We start from the raw sequence: 23,116 nt of genomic DNA, 5'->3' as shown, positions 1-23,116 counted from the left end.
AATCAGCTTTAGTTCTGTATCTTGTTCTGTCTGTATCTGTATTTTCATCATATATTTAGCAATAGACATACATTACTGAAGGAAGTCTCTTGTTGGTTTTAAGGGATATTTGATTGAGTGATTGTTGCTTTTTTATTGGTTGTCAAGAGGAGGGAAACTGGGAACGTTATTTTCATTTAAATATATTCACAGTTTGGACTGAAGTGTGAGGTCTGGCTGACCTGGTCAAATATTAGGATCCACAGGAATTTTAAAATAACATCAATCACATATTCCTCCCTTTTAGCCAGATAGTACACCTCTGATTTACATATTTTAGCTTCCCAAGGGTTAATTATTTTAGCTTGGTAGTCTAATTCTGAATATCAACCCTAGGTTTAAACCCTGGAGTGTGGATCTGAGAAATTGTCTTCTGCTAATCCAACTCCCCAGAGGCATTTTAGGTGATTACAGTCATTCTTGCTGTAATTTATATAATTATAGAAAATCTGATTTTTCTTGGTTGTCTTTTTTTTTTCCCCATTTGTCTCCTGTTGCCTGGCCCGAAATAGAAGGTAGAGATTTCATTTATGCTGCTAGATATGTAAGTGTATGTATTCTCCCCAAGCTGTTGTATTGATCATGGGATGTTGTGGTGATGATTTACCAAGTGACATCTTTAGAAAAATATATCTGTGCTGAACTACCCATGCAGGTGTACATGAAAGTCAAGATAAGGGAATGAAACAGTATAACATGCATCATCACCCCTGTAAAATTGTGGCATATTGAATGATACCACCATGTGGAGGCTACAGTCAGTGTATGTATTGCAATAAACCAGTCCAGTGAATAGGACTGGAACTTGTGGATGACTTCACAGAGGATTAACAGTGCAGTACACAATGCCTTTCCGCTCCAGGGGAAACAAGCATTGTGGGGAGAGGTTGTATTGTTTATTATGCCAGTTCATAAAGTTAAAAAGAACACAAGATTTCAGGTTTTGAATTGTGTCATCAAATTAACTTACATCCTCAGATCATCACTATTTCAAATACCCTAGTAGGTCATTTCTGAACCTGAGTAGAGGGAAAGGCTTCAAATCTTTTTCTAAGATAAGAAGCAAGAGGAGTGAGGTGTTTACAGAACCTTGCTTCCTCACTTAACTCCTGGAATGGGTCATTGTGCAGGAAGGGTTATTGGTGCCAGGGTCCTGGGGGCACTAACAGGCCCTAATGGCCTTGACCAGCCTCACTGGGTGCCTGCACGCTCCACCCTGCCCAGGTCATGACTGAGCTTCCTCTGCCATCTTTCTTTCTTGGGGCTGTGTAGGAGCGGGGTAATACTTGCCCTGTGCAGCTCCAGAGAGCACCAGACTTGGTGCATGCACATGGGCCAACTGGTGGAGGACAGAAGTCTGACACCTGCACCCTCCCTGCCTCTGGACTAAGTAGCGTGGCTGGACACAGAAGGCTGGACACTATAGCACGGGGGAGCAGAAAAGCATTTCATTCATGATGGAAGAAAACCTGGATCTTGGATGCCTCTGAAATTTCCCTGTTGTCACAAAGACTTTTTTTCCATCTGTATCCAGAAGAACCTATCTTGCATTGCTCAAGCTGCCAGGAGTTGTCTAAACTCTCCTCACAGCCCTGCATCCTCATTTCAGACCATCTTTCTCTCATAATGCAGTACACATAAGTAAGTAATGTGCTGGGATTTCTAGTTTTCTAGTAGGTGTCCAATTCCATACCCAATCTACACCAAGCCTTGAAGAGCTTGTATAAAAAAAACCAAAAACACACAACAAAAACCTGAAGTCTACAACAAACAAAATCAGACTCAAAATCCTTAGCAAAGCACAGAGACAATAACTATGCACAGCTCAGAAGATACCAGCTTAACGATAGTTAATTGGCAGTCCTTTTTAACAACCTTAGCAAAGAGATAATACAGCACAGCTATAAAGTCTGTTCTATCCTCCTTTGTTATGGTCCATGCTGTAGAGGGAAGGAGCGTTATGGCAACAAGGGAACATGGAGAAGCCTATATTCAGCATTGTATGGATAGACAGTGATTTAATCAATGCTAAAAAAAGGGGGGGGGGGATATACATGTTTTTAATATGGCTTGAAATGTTGGAAGGGGAAGGGAATCATCTTATTTCAACTTGAAGATTTTATTCTAGCAACATGTATCAATTTTCTTTGAGAAAGGTGTTGTAGATTCACAGAACTGGGACAATTTTATTCTGCTTCTCCTGTGCACCTGGACTGGGAGAGATCCCAGTTCAAATCTCAGCTCTCTTGGGAATGGCTCTGAATATTCCTCTCAGTATTCAGAAGAGGCTTTATGTCCTGCTGAAATGCTTGCACTTCTTGTGAAACACTTAAATGCTCATTAGAGCACACCAAGGAGAGTGTGAGAATGACCTGATAGCTGCTCACCAGGAAACCCTCCCAAGAAATGGAATTGATGGCAACGATAGATAGATAGATAGATAGATAGATAGATCAATCTAGATAGATAGGTAGATAGTCATCTCCTGTCTGCTGTGCTGTTCTGCTCTGACAGTGCAGGCAGGACTTTAGTCTCCAGCTCTGAAAGCCCAGGATCTGAGAGAAGAAGGCAAGGGGAAGGGAAAAGCTACTTCACACAAATTTCTTTTGCTCTCCATCTGAGTATGGATCTATCTGAAATCCTTCTGAAGAAAAGAGATAATAATATTTTTGGTGGGAGCTAGATCAGATCCTCAGAAGTGAATTCCTGGCAGAACTGGAAATTTTGCCCTCAGAAGGAACTCACAGCTGTAATTCTCCCCTGCACTCACCTCCATGGCGGTGTAACACCAGCCGCAATGGCCCTTTGTTAGCAGAACACATAAATGAGTCCTGTAGTGGTTTAGTTACTTAAAAGAATCAGAATTCAACAAAAAAAATAGTAGTGCTTGCTTTAATGTTAGAGTTCATGGTGTTTGATTCACAGTGTTTTTGTATTTATCAGTAATTAATTAATAACATGGTGCACAAAGTAACTAACATAGCTTTAAGCCAGTAGATTCCTTTGGGTTTCCTCGTACTCTGCCATTCCAACAAAGAACAGGTGAATGAGATATTTAATATATTTTTTCATCAGAATATATTATTCCTTAGCAATTTGCTTGTATTAAGGAGCAGATAATACACTTTGTTCAGAACAATATTTATTTGTAGCGGTTCACCACCTCTTCATTTACATAAATACTTATATTTCTTGCCTTCTCCATTCTCTCCCTCCCCTACAGCTTTATTTTTATTACAAGTTTTTATATCTGTTATTAGTAGTAAAATACTATTAACCAGATATTTAGTTGGTGTCAACTGGATCTGGCCCTATAAGCTCTACTTGTACCATTAAAAATAGGCAGTGTGTGACTGAAAAGCAGAAGAAAAGTAATCACTGTTAAATCATCAAGTAGGTTATTGCTTTTCTCACTCACCCCTCTCCACCTCACCCCCACATACTAAAAAAAATCAAGACAAGCAAGGTTTTCAAATCATATATTCCTTCAGCAATAATAAGCTGGTTGATGCTTAAAGCCTCTCACCAACCTTAATCCCCTAAATCCCTTGCATGCCATAGCAAATTGAAATTCAGTTGGGGCTGTCCAGCCTTGTAAAGACAAACCATCCTTCATCAAAGAGGTGTCTGTATTGATAAATTGCTCCCTTCATACGCATGACACTATCTCTAAAAGTGATTTGTGTACATTAGGACAGCAGAAAAAGATGAAACGAAAAACCCTTAAGAGTAAACTAAGATGAAGAATAAAAAAGATTACTTGGAGCAGTCAAGTAGCTTTTTACAGAATCAAATTTGGGGAAGAATCATTCATTGCAGTCTCTGTAAAACACAAGTCCTGCATATAGGCACAGCAGATATGACTTACCATGGATGTAAAACCCACTGTGGAATTGCTCAGATGTGCTTGCAAATCTATTGTGGGGATGGAGTTCAGGAGGGCAAAATACTGAGCAAATGGAATGAATTCTTCTGTTGTCTGATTGAAAGCAAACATATTACAACATTAACAAGTATTTTGATTCCCACTGTTCCAGTGCAGCTGGGATGAAATCTTAAGATGTTCTTGTGGTTTATCCAATGCACAAGCTCATTTTTCTCCTAGGAAAGCACAACTCTGACTGCTGCTGGTGCTGCTGTCTTCCAATTTGAACTTGCCTGTCCTGAGTAGCTATTCTTCATCGCTTCTTGCAGTGCTCCTAATATAACACACTTTGAGAAAGATTTGTTCCTGTCCTAGATTTTCACGGCAACTGCTGCTTAACATGTAGAATGCTGTGCTGCTCCTGATACTTCAGGTGTCTCTATGTTTTTCTGATTAAGAAGTCTAAAGAAACAAAAGCTAAGGGAAAGTGAATACACAGTAAAGTAGAGGATTGATTAGTAGGGATTGGACAGTAGGATGGGAGAAACAAATATAAGCAGCATTAATGAGCCAGTTTAGTAACACATTTAAGAATACCTGATTAAATGTATGCAGATGATTAAGTGATTTGCTAAATCAGAATTTGAAGCTTAAAACTTTATTGCACACCTCAGCTGTTTCACTGAGTATTATTAAAACCAGAAGTAACCAGGCAAATTTGCTACTTAAGAAAATGTGTTTTTCTTGTATGTCTATTCTTGTTTTCACCTAGGATATTTAGACTCTGGAAATGGACTCAGGATTGCTATGTAGTTTGTACTTTGCTTTTATTTTGCATAACCTCCTTTTATAACGTGGTACCAAAAAAACCCAAATTGTATTGATGTGTAAATATTGATGTGTAAATAAATTGTACCGATGTGGCATAATCTGCCCAGTTTTATTTGCAAGTGTAAAATAGGTTTGAAGCACATCTTTATCCAAACAGAATTCAATGGAATTGAAAGGTGACAGTTTGATGCTGTTTTAGCAGTATCATTCTGTGTTGCAGTGATTAGTAGGTGAATATCTATTTTGCAGCAACTGGGAGAAAAAATCTTGTTGAAGAATCTACTCTGTAAGTTCCCAGCCCCAAATCATAAGGAACAAGAGAGTATTAACAGCTTTCCTGTGTAGAAAGCCCTCTCTTGTCTCCTCAGACCTCAGGCTCAGTAACAAAGAACGGTGACAAGTTATGGTGGACCAAATTTTGCGGCTGTGTTTTGAACCTGCTTCCAGTCTTTCTCTCCCACTTTCCTCAGCCTTCCCAGTGGCACTGTGGGCACTTCACAAGACAGGGCACTAAAGACAGCATTTGCTGCCTAAAATGGTTCCCTGAAGAGCAGCAACAACCAAAAACACCAAAAAGAAATCCAAATGAGAAAAGAGATTATTTCAAAAATAAGAACCTTTTTAGAAATATGTGGCAAGTCTATATGTATAACCCTGAAGGTAATCAGAGCAGATATGAGAAGGATGCTGATGCCTACACAGATCCTTTGTCTCTCCTTAAGGTTGATGACTCACATCACAAAGGACCTTGACAAATAGAAGTGATTGACACTCTCCTCATTCAGACCTGATGTGCCTCAACCATTTTTTCCATGATTCAATTTTGTATGCATGATCTGAGTTCTTTTACAAAGTGTCGTTCAGAGAATTCAGATGGCTTTGCACACCTGATTAATTGCTTAACTAATCCAGCAGGCTTTTCTTTCCACTTTGCAAATCAGAATTTCAAGTAAATTCCTCTGTGCCGGTTGCTGCACTCAGATGTTTATTTTAAACATAATATGGGCACAGATGTACAAACTAAACTGTAACTTATATTGTCTACTTTCTTAATTCGCTATTGTTATAAAAGCAGGCAAAAGAAAAACAAAGGGAGAGTGGGGTGCAAGAACCTCAGGTCTCTTTCATAAAGACATTGTGGTTGAAGGGCCCAAGACAAGGTAGAAATCAGAAAGGAAGAAATGGCAGCCTATAGGTATGCATGCTTGGATGGGTAAGACTTGAAACTGCCTGGGTCTTCACAGCCTTATCACCTTTGCGCTGTCGGCTATATGTACATATATGTTGTGTATGTGCATATACTACTCTCGATTAATAATTAAATGCTGCAGTTCAGATATTTCATTTATTTCATGTCCCTGAAAATTTTTCTTGTGATGTAGAATTTTTGCCAAGAAAGCGTTTTCATACCTACATCTTCTTTCACCTTTATTGCCTGCAGAATTCAGAATATCAGCGTATATTCTGTCATTTCTATAATCTCTCATTATATTTGTACTTTTAGTTTAGAATTTAATTCTGATATTCAGATGAGTTCAGTCCTCCCACAGGACTTCTTATAGAACTTGAGAAAATTAATTAGTTAAAATGTTGATCCTATTGATAGGTGTTGATTTATTTTGTGTCATGCATTAGTAGCGGTCATTTTACAGTAGCACAGAGAGATTTGTTAGGCCGGATCTTCCACACAGACCTGATTTGGTCTGTGATGGTCTGTAGCCTGAAGATCTTGTAATTTAAATAATCCAAAGAGAGGGAGGGTGGGAGAGAAGCATGGGAAGTGTTCCCAGTTTACAAACACGGGTAGAAGGACGGAGTGCTGGATTCACAGCACAACCAGCTGAAGCACAGCTAAGCCAGGTTCCTCACCGCTGTCTGTTCCTTACACAGACAACAGACAAAAATGAAGCCCTGCAGAGGCCAGGTTAGCCTACCTGAGACCTGAGCCTCTTCTATGAGTGGCTCTCCATCAATTAAACAGGGAGCCAAGGGCAACTGTGCTCCCAGCCAGAGACGTTTCCCTGCGGGGCTGGAGGACAGACTTCTTTAAAGTTACACGATTGGTGAAAGATGCCAATAGCTCCCCAGGGGAGGGTTCAACAGAGTCCTAATTCTCATGGAAATAAAGTAGCTAGATTTCTTTAAAAACTGGGTCCCACACTTCACCTTTCAACTATTTCTTACTGCTGTAATGTTCCCAGCAAAAAAAATTTGCCCAGTCTTCTTTTGCCCCTGAGCAGTCCCTCTCCCACTCCCCATTCCCCTTGACCTTGTCAGACCCGCTTTAATTCCGTCGCTCTCCTATTTACCCAGGCCTGCTCACCCAGTCTGGGGTGCAGCTCCGGAGCTGCTCAGGGACCTGGCAGACAGCCGATGGGCTCCCTTGGACAGGCACCCATGGCAGCAGCCAGCAGGACGCACCAAGCAGTACGCAGCCTTCGTGCTTCCCAGCAGCCAAACACAGCGCCCGTGCAACACCCGCAGCCTCTTCAGGCCCAGGTATCAACAGCTCTTTCTCATCATCAAGCATTAGCCATGCCAGCCTCGTGCAGTAAAAATGGTTCCTCACTCATAGGTAAAAATCTCCGCTGAGGTCTGATATTCACAGCTACCCCCTGCACAGAACTGCCCCCACCTTCTCTGCTATCTTGGAGTAGTAAACCGTTTGTTTAATCTCTTTGCTTTTCCCTGACTGCCAGTAATGAAATGCTGCTCTTTCTGAAATAATTTCCTGACTATTTGCTAAGATTCATCTCCGACATTTCATTAAATATGATCATTTAACTGTACAAGTACAAATGTATTTTTAATTTAGCTTACTGCAGATATTATAGATGTGGGGAAATGAATTCGCATTGCTCTAGGACAAATATATCATTCACATATGAATGCCACAAAAGAACAAATTATTAAAAATTACTGAAACTTCCACAAAGATTTATACTTAACATGTCCATTTTCAATCTCAGTGCCAGGGAAACTTAGAGCTTGTCACTATATCACACATTATATTATGAAGAATGTTTGGAAGATTTCACTGGGAATCTTTATCAGCATTTCAGTCTTGGATTTCATGCCAAGGAGCAAATTCTGGTTTTGGGAAGAAGGGTGAATTCAGCTGGGGTTTGTTTGGGAAAGCTTGACTTATCAGATAGGCTGTCATCAAAAAGTTCCCTGACCACACACAAAAAGAGATATTACTTTAATGAAGATAAGCCCAAAAGAATAGAAATAAATTAAATATTGCTTAATTTATCCAATGCGTCTTCTATCCGTAATATTTTGTAAACCATATGTTTATAAAACATCAGTCAAGGTTAGAAAATAGGAAAAATATAAAAAATTAACCCCAAGTTGGTCACAAAGAGAGATAACTCAGACCCCAATATGTGTTTCAGATATTTTTGAATTTCATTAAAAGCTGGAAGTGAACTATTTTCAGTTGGATTGCTTGGGTTTTTTCCTGTTTCAGGACTAAATATTGTTGTTTAGTTGAAAAAGAAGGTAAAACAGTTACTATCGACATACTGTGTGTTTTAATATTAAAAGTGTACTTTTATATTAGAAAAACTTCCAAACATGCAGTTTGGAAGGGACTGGGGCGTATATTGTGCTAATCTCTATATAAAGAAGGCAGTCTCTGCTCCTGTAGATCACAATTTACCTTTTAGAAGGTAAACAACTTATGAAACTAACAGACAGGTTGATAAATAGCAGCAGTTTACTTAACACTTCAAAGTGGTGCAGTGAAATTTTAACAATGTATTTCAGTCTTTCCTGGCCATGATGACATGGCTTCAAAATTACTTGTGTCTTGGGCCATCATTATGCTCTATTTTTGTACAGTATAGGGAGCTCTGGATTATGACTCTTATGTTTATATAGGAGAGGAATAGTAACAATAACACAATAGAGGAAAAATCATATGCTGGAATTAGGAGGAAAAAATGGCTTGTTGCTGAAGTGGGGAAAATGTATTTTAACATGTTCTGCTTCCATGAAATGTGATATTTTCTTAATTGTGTTCCATGAGTTGCCTTTTTTTTTTTTTTGCTGTACATATATTAGAAATTTATTAGTATTTTGAACATAATTTCTCTACTTTCACAAAAAGCAACTTTACAACACAAAAGTTTCTGGTGTTTTTTCTAAACTTGAAACATAATATTGAACTGCAGGGTAGTGCTCCCCCTGTGACTCAGAGCTTCCAGATCACCTCTTCACAAACTAAAAGCCATTCTTTCAGTGAAAAGCTGCTCTGCTTGGCTTACAACTATGTGTGACAGGCATCTCTGAAATTAATTTTGAAAAATTGGTTTAAGATTTTAAGATCAGGAGCCTGATGTCAGGCTCTGTCACATACCTACGTTTAGTCACTTAAATAACTCTTCTTGCTTTCAAAAATTACCATTGTACAGAAACAAGAAAACGTAATTTCCCTTTGTATGGTGTTGCTTGTATAAACGATACGACAAACTGCTCCACTGTATCAAGTAAAATAATCATAGAATCATAGAATGGTTTAGGTTGGAAAAGCTGAGAAATATCGTCAAAAGATAAAAAATGTTCTGCAATCAGCCTGTCAAATTCTTATTGTAAGTAGACCAAAGCAATATGCCTTTTTTTGGAGTTAATTATGTAGCCAGCTCACAATAAAGTGAGTTTAGGATGCTATACATATTGTCTATTTTATTTTGGTGTGTATGATAGTCTATGAGGAGACTGGAGGTGAAAGCTGATCTGAATTCATGTCATTCTGGTTTAGCATATTTGAAATGAATTTATTCATTTCTTCAGTTTCCCAGTGGACACTTATACGTGTCCCACAGTAGGGCACTTCGTTAACCTCTGTGTGGGAGAGGCCAAAGATTAGAGCTGCTGAGAGGCAACATCTCTTCAGTACTGAGGAAAACTGGCAGAACTGGGAAATAGACCTTCTCTCAGGACTCTGAGGAACCACATGAGGAGATACAGGGGACTTGGATTTTTAGAGCTAGCAACTGGAAAACGGTTTCTACTTCTACACCTCTGGTCTTGTGTCGTTCAGGTTCCTTGTGAAACTTTCATCTCCTTCTTCCCAGCCCTGTATGCTGGGGGATGGGATGCTGAGCTTGCTTGTGGACATGGACAGGGACCAGGAGTGCAACTCCTACCTCTGCTCCTGACCTGCTGGATGAGCCTGAGCCAATCCCTTCACCTCTCTCTGCCCCTGTTTCTGTCTTGCCCACTAGGCTGTCAGCTCCTCCTAGCAAAAGACCCTGTATTTATACCAATGCAACAACATGTTGGTCTTACTGGGTTGAGACACAGGAAGAATTTTAGAAATCTGTTGCAACATGTATAATTTTTAATGTTGGTCAGGACTGGAAATTTTTGGCAGAGAGATTTGAAAAGGGTTTCAGGTTGTGGAGGAAGCCAGAAAAAGAGAGCTCTGAATTGACATGACCCATGGAGGGTAAAGGATAATGACAATCCTGAAGCTGAAGATCATGGAGGATATATAGTTTCAGCCCTTGCCACAACACAGGGATTTTTCTAAAAGTTACCTATTTTGTTTAGCGGACTGTGCTATCAGCTTTAGCATCGTCCTGATGTTTATGATATGGACTAGAATAAACTTTAAAATTTTAAACGTAACAAAACAGCCTCTTGAAACAGTCTCCTCATCTTCTTATGAAGAAAACATTGCAATAAAACTACAAGAAAGTTTTCCAAAGTATCTCAGTTGCTCAGCTGTGGTCACATTGGAAGAAATGTGTCTGAGAACAAAGCTATCAGAGGATCCTATGCACAAGGGAGAAAACAACAAAAAAGACAATGTCAACAATGGCACAATTGCTGAGTTATTATTTCAGCAGTTTTTCCTCAGTTTTTCTAGATTATTTTATACCCTGTGCATCTGTAGCCTAACTGAATTCTATTTTGGCTGTTCAAATACATTTAAAAGTCTGGCCTTTGGTGTTTACAAAGCAAACTCCTATTGAGTTCGGTCACAGCTTAACTGGAAAAACAGAGGAAACTTAGTGAGCAGCTTAGGATTCAGCTCAACTTTAATTTACCACACTCCTTCTCTGAGAAACAATCAATCATAAAACTGGTGTCTTGCTGGAGTGTCCTCCCAAGCTTTACCTGATAATGGCAAATAGGTGGCTTATCCAACATTATAAAGAGTTGCTTGAAGGGACTTGGCATGGATTTCATTGACTGTACATGACTGTACGTATCAGCTGGAATGAGAAGCGCAGTTGAACAACTGATCACATTGCTCTTGCCTGGGAAGTCAAATACCAATAATGTTGACAGGGATTAGAGATAATAGCTAATGAAGACAGGATCCTTACATTTTAACTGATCCACCTCTTCCAGGGGATACTTGCCAGAGTCACCACTTCTGTGTGTAGCTGAGAGAATAGGCAATGTATCCAAGTAGCAAATGTATAAACCAACCTGAGTAAATGCTTGTATTACTCTGGTGGACAGTTCTGGCTGGCAAAAGGCCTATGTTTTGCAGTTCAAAAAATTAACTGAATAAGGGGAAACCTGAATAATGATTCCAGAACATGGTTTAGTGGGCATGGATGATGTTTGGACTCAATGATCTTAAAGGTCTTTTCCAACATAAACGATTCTATGCTGTAATAAATTAGGTTTGTAATTAGAAAGACTGAAATTCCTGGGTAATGGGAATAGCAGATGCTTGAGGAAAAGCCAAGTTAAGGGAGTTAAGTACCAAATCTCACTGAATTTCAACTGCTGTGTTAGTTATCTAATTGTACTGCAATAAGAAAGCTGCTTTTTAAAGGCCCTACAGCATTTTTTTTACATCAGTAACTCTTGAACAAGTTTACTTGGGCAATTTTTTTTCTTTTTTTCGCCAAGGATGGTCTTTTCTGAGCAGTGAAGAAGTCCTTATGTCTGAAGTTTGTCATGGCCTCTGTGATTTGCTAGTGTTACGCTTTATTTATTTTCCAGTGCCAGTTTATTTCCAATACCAGCAAGTATTCTGCAGTCTTCAAATCTGCTCCAGGATACATGGAATAGAAGAAAGCAGAGGCCGGTTTTAAAGTTTGGGGTTTATTCTTAGGATAGAGCTAGTGGAAGAATTGTCTTGATATTTGACCAAGCAAATTATGCCAGCTAGTAGGTGCTTTAATTTGTATGCCTGAGGCTTAAACAATGCCACATCCACTTAGGGACCTGAGCGTTGCTGTTCTGCTCCTGTTACAGTTAGTGATATTGAATCGTGTCACTGTGAATGTGTGACTATAAGTCCTACTGGCTACACGTGTGCTTATGTGTGTATATTTCTAGCGTGGGGATGGGGGACAAAAAATAAACCTAAAGATGATGGAGAAGAAGTGAATTTTTTAATTTAAATAAAATGATCCATTGGTACATGCTTGTGGACCAAATGAACAAAGGTGTCACAAATAATCAAAAGTTTAGGGACCAGAATCCCTACTAATCCAAAGTGATCTTGAATGCAGGATGTCAAAAGCTTTAGAATTGATAAAAGAACAGTCCTAGATCAGCATGACATGGCAAACAACCAGTTGAAGTGCTGAGCTAAATAAGCTATACTAATATGCAGGAGACCTTATTTATTTATTTTAAAATAAATAACTCTCTATAGCTTTTCCCATCAGGATATGTCCCCTAAAATGCTGTGGTTTGTTTTATGGATGTGCATCATGCAAGCATATATTTATTAATGAGATAAAGGTAATCTAATTATGTTTGTTTCAAGCACATCATGTATGTTCTGAATATTCTGATTACTAACTGCAGCATCAAACCGGTGCATAAATTACTCCCATTGCTCAGTCATCTCCTACTATAAGTTATCACCACACACTCTTTTACCTACTGAGGGTGGTACTAACTGTATATCCCATCTACAATTAATGCCCTGCCCTGATACTGCTGCTGTTCTTATCATGTGACTACAGATTTGCAATGAATTGACAAAAAGACCCCCACTACTACCAGGACTGGGAAATGAGCTGCAAGTACCAAATTAATCAAGGCCAAGTATTTTCACTCTCCTTGCCCAAAGTAAAGATAGTCTCCTCTAGGATGTCTGTTCTCCTCTACTTGATAGAAAATACTAAAAGAAACCTATTATGGAGCTATTCCCAACAAGTGTCATGGTATTTTATATGATCAAAGCAGGACAATAACAATCACAGGAATTTCCAGAATGCTGGCTGTACAGAAATGAGGAAATCTTTGGACAGATAAAACGCAGGACTGAATACAGGAGATCTGAGTTCTGTTAGTACCTCTGCTGCAGATTTCCTTTGTCACCATATTTGACTCAGTCACTGTTTGAATGCAGATTTGTCCTTCTGTAAAACAGGAATATTGCCATTTACAGGTGTAGGTATTTTCTGCCACCCATCTTGGAGAAGCTATCTGATTAGGATGCTATGAGGCTCTGTGCACCGAGATTCTTTAAGTCTCCTGACATTTAAAAATGTGCAGGTTAAGCTTCTGTGGAAATCTGATTTAAATTTATGTCAAGCAAAGTTTTTTTAGAGACAGTGCTGATTTTCAATTCGGAGGCCATGTGTATGACAATGCTTCATACTGGCCCTTAATAATGGTTGCAGTTAGTTACACCAGTGATAACAGCATGGTAACAATATTGGCAATAGTTTAGCTTACTTTGCACTGACATGTAAAATACTGTCAAGCTCAGAGATTTGGACTCTATTGCCTTTTTCAGTTACAGAGTGCACTGTCACACAGACATGTCTTGCATAATTTAGTTATAAATGATCTGTTAATCCACATAGCACCATTACAAAAGCAAAAGCCTAATGATGATGGTAAGAATGATAACAGCGATAAGATGGTCAAAAGAGGAAGGACTTTCTTGCCAGGGAGAAATCCACGTGCATTGCTCGTAGTCAACAATATCAACCAAAAAAAAGCCAGTATTTTAATTAACTATGCCTTAAGTGGAACTGGACAATTCTCTGTCCCCAACCATCCAAGCCACCATGCAGTTAAAGCCAAAAGTATCTATAACGACACTGTGCTGTTGATGGCACTGTGTTTCTCACCAGCATCCTTGTCCCCTGACTGCCAGCACTGCACACATACTAGTTCACACCCAAGCCTTGGGGAACCCAAGTAGGGAGGAGAGGATAGACTCTATCAGAACTTGAACATACTGCCTGGCCACAAGTCATCATCCTATGTGGATGATAAAGACACTGTAGATGTGACTTATAAGATCATAAAGCGATGGGAGTTTGAACTCTGGTAAAAATTATGTCAATAATTTCATGAAGAAATTGGTGAGAAGAAATACTTGATGTTAAGCACAACTGTAGGTTAAGCTTTAGCAAGGAATGCTGGATCACCTCAGATGTAAATACAACTGTATTAGAAAGCAATTGATTTTATCTGGAAAAAATGCGTTATACTTTTCCACAGAACCAACTGGCTGAAAAGCAAGTAATCACCAGCTAAAGTGAAAGTTTTAAACCATCATCAAAGATTTGAAAATTCAGTGGTCTTGCATTCCCCTCCCTATTTTAGAAGGACCTGAAATAAAATACTGAGCAAAAACACCTTACTTTTGTGACCAGCCTCTGGTAAAACATCAAAGAAGAAGATACTTTAAAATCTATTTAACTTCGTATAGCAAGTGCCCTTCAGGTCCTGCATATCAAGTCAACAGGTAAATTGTAATGACAGAGTCATTTTTAAGGGGCACTTTTTTGTGTATTCACTTTGGCACAGTTTTCTCCTTGTCATTTTTTGAAAAGCCTATCACTCATCATTAGAGTTTTTCAGCCTTTTATTTATACAGTGAAATAAGAAAATACTTTCTGCATATATCCTGCTCTTGCATAAGACCTCAGAACTTTTTTTTAATATGCCTTTCTTGAAATCAAAAAAGCAATATGAAAAGTATTGTTAAAATAATCACCCAGTCTCAGCTACTGCTGCAGTAGCTTTACTGTGTTCACCCAGCTGCATGTTCCTAACAGAAATCTTGTTAAAATGAGAGCTGGAGCTATATATTAATTCCACTAATGGGTAGCTATGTTTTGCTGAAACAACAGTCTGACCTAAATTTGCTAAACTGCTACTGGAGTAGCAGGTAAGCCATAGTAGCTAAAATGGAAGAATGGGGCTCAGAAGACAATTCTACCCTGGTGTTTCTGCACTCTGCCTCGGTGACTTCAGGCAAGCTACATAAGCCCTTTTCTCTCTTCCTGAGAGAAAACTTCCATCTTCAAACTGTTAATTCAAATTGATGTTTAGCTTCATTACCGAGGTGATGTTAAATGTATTAGAACCCACAAGCACTGCCTCTGGAGTAAGTCTTTGCTTTGTAAAACAAAATTGTGACACGTTTGGGAATCTGTCTATCTGCAGCTTATGAATTCTAATTTTACCGTGAAATTACACTATCATCAAACATATCAGAGTAAGTAGGATCTACCATATGCTATCTGTGCTGTATCATGTATTGACCAGCCTTGAGCAAATATGACCCTTTGAACATCAGTGGTCTCCTATTGAAATGCAAACCCTGTGTAACAATAACTGGTTGAAGTGAGGAAAGTAATCCTTACAATTCTTCTGTGAGAGTAGGAATTACAAAATACAAAACCTCTTGTAGGAAACAGAAGTATTGGGTGTGAAACTCACATAGCAAGACTGGAAGCACATGACAAGTGAGAGGATGAAAGGAATATATCCTTGTTGTAGGGAAAGACTTTTAAAATCAGGCAGCAACTAGGTACCGAGCAGGTTTACTTAGAACAGAGAGATAAAGAGAGAGACTCAGTGATCCCAACAGAAAGCTATCTTGAAAAAGGGATTCAGGACTGGCCTGAACCAAAATATCTTTTGGGAGTAACACACAAATTGAGGCATGAAATGTGTATAGAGTTTATCGCTGTATCCAGATCTGAATTCTTCATGCTATATAGGAACAGAATAATTGGGTTTAAGATCTTATGCAAAGTGTCTCTGTGTGTCATGTCATTTACTATTGTCTGTCTTTGAAGGGTTAAATTATAAATGCAGAGTGCCTCCTGTGTACACACTCCAGGGAAGAGTGTAATTAAGCTACTGGGGAAATAGCACCTGTCTGGAAGACCTGAAGCAGTCAGAACCAAGGTCTCAATTTTTGTGGTAAGGAATAGCAGAACTACATGCTGGAAATATGATGCAAAGGCAAACGGGAATGTTTGCAACATAATAACCCAGCCTAAAACATGAAGCTTAAAACAACAGTATTCACTGTCTAGCTACAACTTTGACAGGTTCTGCATGTATGAGAGAAGTATAAATCATCAATCAAGAGCAATTAAAGAGTCAGGAGAAGTAAATGCTTGCTGTAGAAATCTCAGTTTGCATATTGCAACTCACCTTGATCTAGTTCCACACTGTCTGAGTATATTGTTCCTTTCTTTCACTGTGTCTTGTTCTGTCCAAAGCAGCATGAGTAAAGCAAAGAGGGAAAATCTTTTCCCTCCAACAAAACGTGTAGAAAAAATTATTTCAGAAGAAACTGAAATTATTTCCTTGGTTTAACTACCAGACCAAAGCTTTATAATTCTCCTAGTTTTGTTTTAGACTTACTACACAAGTAATCTGCACTTGATACACACATGCTTTTAGAAGCTGAATGTAACAGCAAGGGGAATAACAGGAGCAGACTTCATAGACCTGGATTGGCTACAGCTATGTTATCACAGGTGAATCGTGGAATCAGAACCCAGCAGGAGCAGATACTAAGGAACCCACTTCCCATAATCATGGGAACAGACTATTAGTAAGTAATTAATATTATATGTAGCTTAGACCAGGGCAACAATTCATGAGGCTGGTTTCAGACCAAGAGGAAACATTTCCTCACATTTACTTCCCATGCTAAACATAAATGACTGCTTTTCTGTTGAATTAGGCTGTGTACATTATACAGAGTTTATGCAAGCTTTAATTTTTGTTGATGTTGTAGTAGGCTGAGAGAGATCAGGCACTAGTTTAAAGCAGAAGTTTGAATGAAGCAGGCAGACAGTATGTAATTTGGCAGAAACCCCAGCAGTACGAAATTAATACATCCAAATACTTTTACCACATTTAAATTGCTGGAGTGAGATTATCCTGGCTCAGTGCTTTATATCCTATAGCCAAAAAGTTTTTGACCTGGAATTAGTGCCTGAATCCAAATTGTTAGATTTACTGTGGCCACAAATTTATCCAGTTAATAGCTTTTCTTCTCTGTACAGCTGGCTCAGTGTTGAGCTGGAGTGTGATTACCACCCCAGCACATCTTCCTACATTTCAGTGTCTACTCTAAGGCAACAAGTGATTTTGGTGGGTTTCCTTTTTTTTTTTTTGAGAGGAGCCTTTCAGTTGTCTTGGCTTATCATGGGGGTTTGCTGAATCTCAGGTGCTGCTGATATTCCTGTTAATCTAAAGAGGGGGAGAAGTTTGACATGTAATAATAAAACAATTATTTTGTGCTGTTAATCAACTTGAGCATTGCTTTGTGCAATCCAGTCCCATAAAAGCTTTAATCTTCTGCTTCTTAGCAGAGTAACTAACTCAGGTGGGGCTCCAGGCTGCCACAGCTAACCCCTTAGACCATTTGAAACTAACCTGGGTAAGCCCATGCACTTGTCCATAGCACTAATGTTCCCCAAGTGTTCCAAAAGCACGGTTAGAAAAGTGTAAACTTTTCACAAGGCTTGGATAAAGTTAGTTAGTTGCTAGTTATCTTTTTTGGTAAATCTTTCTTCCAGATGGCTAAGTACAGTCCCTGTCTCAAGAGTGGTTGTGCTGTAGTCAGAACTTCCATATTTTGGATCATAAATTTGTTGGTAAAAGAGACTATTTTAGTCTTGTATGACATGGGGCATATTGTCTGTGATTAAAATAGCAGGTAATAACAATAACGATGATTCAGCTCTGTGAAGAGAAGTCAGTTCCTACCAGAGAAAAGTCAGAAAAGCAGGAAAAAGAAAGCTGATACTTGAATTTACTAAATCCATTCAGCTTTAATGGATGCAAAAAGATGCAGCCTTGTACTGTACTCAGACAGCTACCAACTCAAATGGAGATGGACTGCCAGATGCAATCAGCTGCAGTGGAATCAGATCCAACAACCTGACTTTTCTTGTTCTTTGCCTTGTCCTCAGCATTTGCAAAACTTTTCAGAATCACTAAGATCTGCCATTCTTCCCCTAGACCAATGTTGGCAAAGTTTCAATCAGTCATAGCTTTACTAACAATTAAGTTGAGAGCAATGCTATATCATTAGTTCAGTCAAGTAGTGAACTTATTGCACTAGGAAAATTGTTTAGTTTAAGAGGTATTAAACTTGTTTTCTTAGGGATTTTTATTTGTAAAAGCCATCTTTGATTGAACTTAATAGCCGTGTCACAGCCATGTCACAGTGGTAGAACTGCCAATGTGAGAGGCAAATTACCTAGGACCCCAGAACATTTTAGGAAAATATTAGGGGACACAGTGATTACTGTTTAGTTACTGTTTTATACAGACAAGTTAATCTTGTAGAGTGCAAGATTTTGAAAAATCTACCCAGCTGATGTGCTGGCTGTGCCTTCCATGTATATTTAACACGTCCACTGACTTCACCAGTCTCTACTGTTTCCTTGAGTTTCACAAGTAGAGTCTATACCATGAAGTCTTTCACCCACAGCAGAAGTGTGTCCACCTGTACAATCTCCAAACTTGAGGGTAGTCAAACAGTTAGAAAGAGCATTTGCCAGTTTCTTAAATTCCATTAAGGGTCTGGTCCTGCAGTGCATTCACCCACATGGAGAATCACCAAATTCAGTGGATTCTCTACGGATATCAGCACATGGTCTCAAACCTCTTCTTACAAGGGGAAAAGTTGCAGCAGAAGTGGCAATGCCCCCATAGCAACCTGTTGGCTGCACAGCAGAGAAAAAGTTAACTGACTAAAACCCATTTTGCAGCCATGTCATTAAACTCAGTTCTTTGATTCAAGAATACATATATTCAAGTCTTTGAACTTTTGAATTACTTTAGTTATTTTGTACGCCATACTGCCTTCATGACCATGCATTTCCTAGTAATAAATTAGAAGAACACTTAAGTAAGTCTGTACCAACATTCTCTTTTTCCTGCCTCAGACTAAAGAAATGTCACAATAGTTGGTGCAAACGGTCAGCATGAGACTGAGTCAGATGACAGAGTTTTGGAGTGTTTCTGGTTTCTCCCAGAATATCCAGCTTTGCCTTCTAAGTGTGAAAGGACCCTACCTTAACTAACAGCAAGTATGTCGATGTTACCAAATCAAAAACATCCAAAGCAGGGTTTCATCCTTCATTTTTAATTAGAACTCATAGGTTGGTGTTAAAAGACTGATTACACTTACATTTAATAAGACGCATCTACTGACAACTGCTGTAAGATTTATAAAGCTTTGCTGTTGTGTCCTAGATTGCAAGAATAGACAGATTAAAGGTGAAGCCAGGAATTTGCCAATTAAGATAAGCAATTGGTAACCTTAAAGAAAAGGGAAAAGAATTGATCCCCTGCATTACTTCCTTACTGTAAATAAAGGAGAATGAACAGGAAGAGAGATTACTCTTTTCTGAGCTACAGAAGAAACAGATTGTGCAAAACAGTTGCACTGGATGGCTCTGGCAAACACCTTCACTATTGAGAAAAAAGATATACCTTTAAGATTTTGCCAGGGTATACCAGCCCTGAGGTACATTGTAAAGGCTATTCAGCCAGTCTGACAGGCAGCTGAGATGCTAAATCAGCTAAGAAGGATATTTATTAAGTATAATCTTAGTAATACATTTTCTTACTTCAACTATTTGTAATTTTACTCTATTATTGCAAATGTGTATTATTTTCTAGCCAACTGTAGGGTTTTATCCTTAAAGCTTTTCAAAGGATTTAAGGATCTGACAAACTACAAAGCATCCTAGTTTTTTATCCCTGAATTCAGAGAGCTGAAATATTCTTTGTTGTGCCCTGCATTCCAATACCTTTATCCATGGTATCCAAAGAGTATCAGAGTGCTGAACTTCTGATTCAGTCAAGCTGAGAAAAGATAGTTTAAGGGGTGTGTGAAAGAATCATTGCCAGTGGCCTGTGTAAGGTAGATATGTTTCCTGATTCTAGCAAGGTATTTGGGAAACTGTCTAAACTTCAGGGTCCTTAGACCATCATAGAGCATAGTATACATTATAAACTGTAGCACGTAGCTACTTTCTGGAAAAATAATTACAAAGCATTTTGTGTTTAATACTGTAGTGCTAACTGATAGCTTTGAACAATTTTCTTAAAAGCAATACTGAAATTACTGTAATAATGTGACAAAGTTGCTGCTGGGATTATTTGTGATCAGAGGGCCCTTTATTCCTTCATTACTAGTAGTAGCTGCAAATAACAACGCAGGCATTTTTCTTGGTAACAATAATCACACTAATGCACATTCAAGATCTTGCCCTTACTGAGATTTGAAGTCTTGTTTACACACACATTCTTGCCAATAGCTTTTTCTTTTCCTCACTAACAGCTGATAGAATTAGTGTAAGTACCTCTACTGACATGACCTGTGTGAAATTATGTCCTATAGTCTCCCTCACACATCTGCATGCAGGATATTTGTATTGGTGTGCTACCGAGTAGTACTAGGCAGCCTCAAGTTTCCTCACCCATTCACCTGTCTGAAGTTATATCACTGTGGCATCTTTGCCTCCTGAAACACATGTCTCTATGCCTTTTGGCTCTTTCTTTGATAATACTGATTAGTATCTTTCTTGTATGTGCATAGGAAAAAAAGAAAAGAGAGGAGAGAATGTGGCAGTTCAGAGGTGCTGCACAGCTGGATACTTTTGTCTGTGTAGGGAAAGCAGAAGAGTAGAGAGCAAAGATGTGCTTGTCCTTGCTTTCCTGTAGATCTCAAGCAAAGCTTAAGATGAAATGAGGAGTGTGAACGGGTAGCCAAGTACAGGGGCCAGGCAGCTTGAGTCAGGGGATTCCAATGTACTTCTTCAATATCCTAATTCCAGCCATATAAAAACAAATCACAGAACTTTATTTACATTAATTTGAGCAACACATTTTTATCTGCATTTTTAATCTTAATAAGCAGTCTAATATGAAATATTCATACTAAATTGCATTTGCCATAGAAAATGCTGTAAAGGAGATGTATAGAGATCTGGACTTACTAAGACCGGGGGTTCTCTCATACCTTCTGTTAGCTCCCAATGAGCAGCCTTCTCTGGTTCATGCTTAACTAACAACAGAGAAGGGGTGACATTAGAGACTCCTACTTAACTCGTTGGCAGAAAGTCACAGTACATATCAGCAGGAACACAGGCAGAAAGACAAAAGGGGAAGAAAGCGTGCACCAGATGATTGGAGAGGCCCATCAAGGAGAGAAACGAATGAGAAATAATTGCTAGGAAGTTTTCTTAGTGCATTTCCAACTTACGCACATGCATAGAGCTACTGAAGACGAAGATGACAACCAATAATAATGCTTTGCTAGAGAGGCAGGTCTAGGTCACGGCTGCATTCATGCTGGTCAGATCTGATTGACACTGACAAACAGTGCTGAGTAATTGCTCTAATCACTCCGGTAGGCATTGTACCTTGGCCCAGCAAAAGAATGATGCAATAGCAGCTTCAGAAGCCTGCCGCCCCTTCAACCTGACATCTCTGACAGCAGCGCATTTGTTTTAATGGGAGGGTTATTTGGAGTTGCTGCTGTTCAACAGGGGAGAGCCCAATGAGTATTCCTAAGTTGGCCAGAGATAAGGGCCTCATTAAAGTGCACAGGAGTACTTATTTGCAGGTTGACTTGCTGTGATGATCAGTTGGTGGAAAACTATAACAACGAGAAGCGCAAAAACATGTCATAGAGCATCGGCTGCAGGTTTGTGCTTCTCCAGAGCAGCGAACAATTAGGGTGGTGTGTCATCAAAACTTTCATGTCAACAAAGCAACACATTCACTTTAAATGAGACAAAGTCAAATCTACTTAAAGGAAACCAAAACTGGAACATTCTTCTGAAGTGCATGCCGCTTCAGGACGCCAGATTGTTTTAGAGGAGTATTGGGTGAAAGACTCCATGAGGAATCTGTAATTCCCTCCTGTAATTCCCTGCTTTTTCCCTCCTTTGTGTTTACATATTCTCTGCTTACAGCAACAAGGTTTCGAGAAGTCTGCTTTCCCTTCTAAAGCAGATGAAGCAGCCTGAGGTATTTCCATCTTTTCTGTTACAGGATGCCTTCAGAATGACTGTTGTGTAGAAAGGAGCAGTTTGCTTGCCTAATTGTAAAGGGATGCTACATTTCTGAAGCTCTCCAGCTACTCCACTCTCCTAACTACTTGCAGCCTCTGGAAGTCAAGTGTATTCAGGTCTCTCCATAACTGGGCAAGGCTGATGCACATATTATGTGCCAGAGATGAACTTGAGTATCTGGTTTGCTGGCTGCTGCAAGACACATCTGTCTCACAAACAGTATGCACTACATGATTTTACTGCCCACTCTCTCAGTATCAAAAGCAAACACTGCTTGCTGGGATGCACTCCCAAGTACCTCATCTGTAAACACTAAGTGAATTGTCATTGAAATATAGAGCATAACCTTCTATTATGAGAACTAAAATGTTTAACACATGGGTGAGTTCCCTCTGGGGGACTAACACAGCAGAGCTGGCCTCCCTTAATAACATGATGTTCTCCAATGGAATGACTACAATAGATAATACTAAGTGGATGTAAGTGAAAGGCATGCTGGCAAATACTTTGTTTATTTTTACTCACTTCTGTGTGTGCGCGCGTGTGCGCACATGCAGCGGTATATGTCGGTAAGGAGGTCAGACTGCTTGACCTTCAGAAAATAGGTGGAGCTGCAAATTCAGCAGCACTGTTGTTTGCATTGCTTTAAACATTCATCCCCCTGTAATGGAGGAAATCCAGAGCTGCCCTTTAGGGCAAGTTTATAGGTGGCTTTAGATCACCTAACTGCTGCCAGGCAGTGGGACCTGTGCTTCAGCTTTATATTTAAAATGCATTTTCTCTTAATAATTTGCTATTAACTTAGGTTCTCAGCATTTTGCAGGAGTGTGTAGGTGTGTGCGTGTGCATGTGTTAGTGTGTGTGTGTGTGTGAGAGAGAGAGAGAGAGAGAGAGAGAGAAAAGAGGGAGACTCAGAGCACGTGAATGAGCATCAGTCAATTGAAGGAGGGTTGTGGCTTCCTCATTGGTGACCAGTGCACGGGAAAGGCATGATGTGCTTGGGAAGGCAGCCATATTTGCCTTCTCTCAGAAGTTTTATCCAGGAATGGTAAAGTTGAACAAATTGGCACACCCCTACTAGAGCTAC

Source organism: Aquila chrysaetos, chromosome 18, assembly GCF_900496995.4.
Source record: "Aquila chrysaetos chrysaetos chromosome 18, bAquChr1.4, whole genome shotgun sequence".
NCBI classification, from domain to species: Eukaryota; Metazoa; Chordata; class Aves; order Accipitriformes; family Accipitridae; genus Aquila; species Aquila chrysaetos.
This window is presented reverse-complemented; position numbering follows the sequence as displayed.